This window comes from Penaeus monodon, chromosome 21 (genome assembly GCF_015228065.2).
Source record: "Penaeus monodon isolate SGIC_2016 chromosome 21, NSTDA_Pmon_1, whole genome shotgun sequence".
Classification (NCBI taxonomy): Eukaryota; Metazoa; Arthropoda; class Malacostraca; order Decapoda; family Penaeidae; genus Penaeus; species Penaeus monodon.
In genome coordinates, this window is record NC_051406.1 from 10,790,525 (window position 1) to 10,790,802 (window position 278).

A 278-nucleotide genomic window follows, 5' to 3' on the forward strand; every position below is an offset into this window, starting at 1 on the left:
GAAAGAAATGCCAGGTAAACAGAATACAAACATAAGCATAACAAAATAAGAAATAAAACAACATTCCAGAAAAGAAAGAAACAAGGAGAGGTCACTTAGAAAACACAGATGAAAAATAACTAAACAAATCAACAAAAGACAAACACACTTTAAGACCCTCCTTTTGCTATTCTTATTTTTTATGATGTTTCGATAAAAGGTCAGCGGGGGACACAATACAACATGGAACTTGCTTTAGGACGCGTGACATTCCTCTCCTTTCTCTTATGCGTCTATGA

General features: G+C 34.5%; 1 protein-coding gene across 1 annotated transcript in view; it reads right to left on the reverse strand.

The window, feature by feature from the left end:
* LOC119586210 (monocarboxylate transporter 12-like) overlaps window positions 1-278 on the reverse strand; it is a 67,563-nt gene that overhangs the window by 9,031 nt on the left and 58,254 nt on the right. The gene's annotated exons all lie outside the window — the stretch shown is intronic.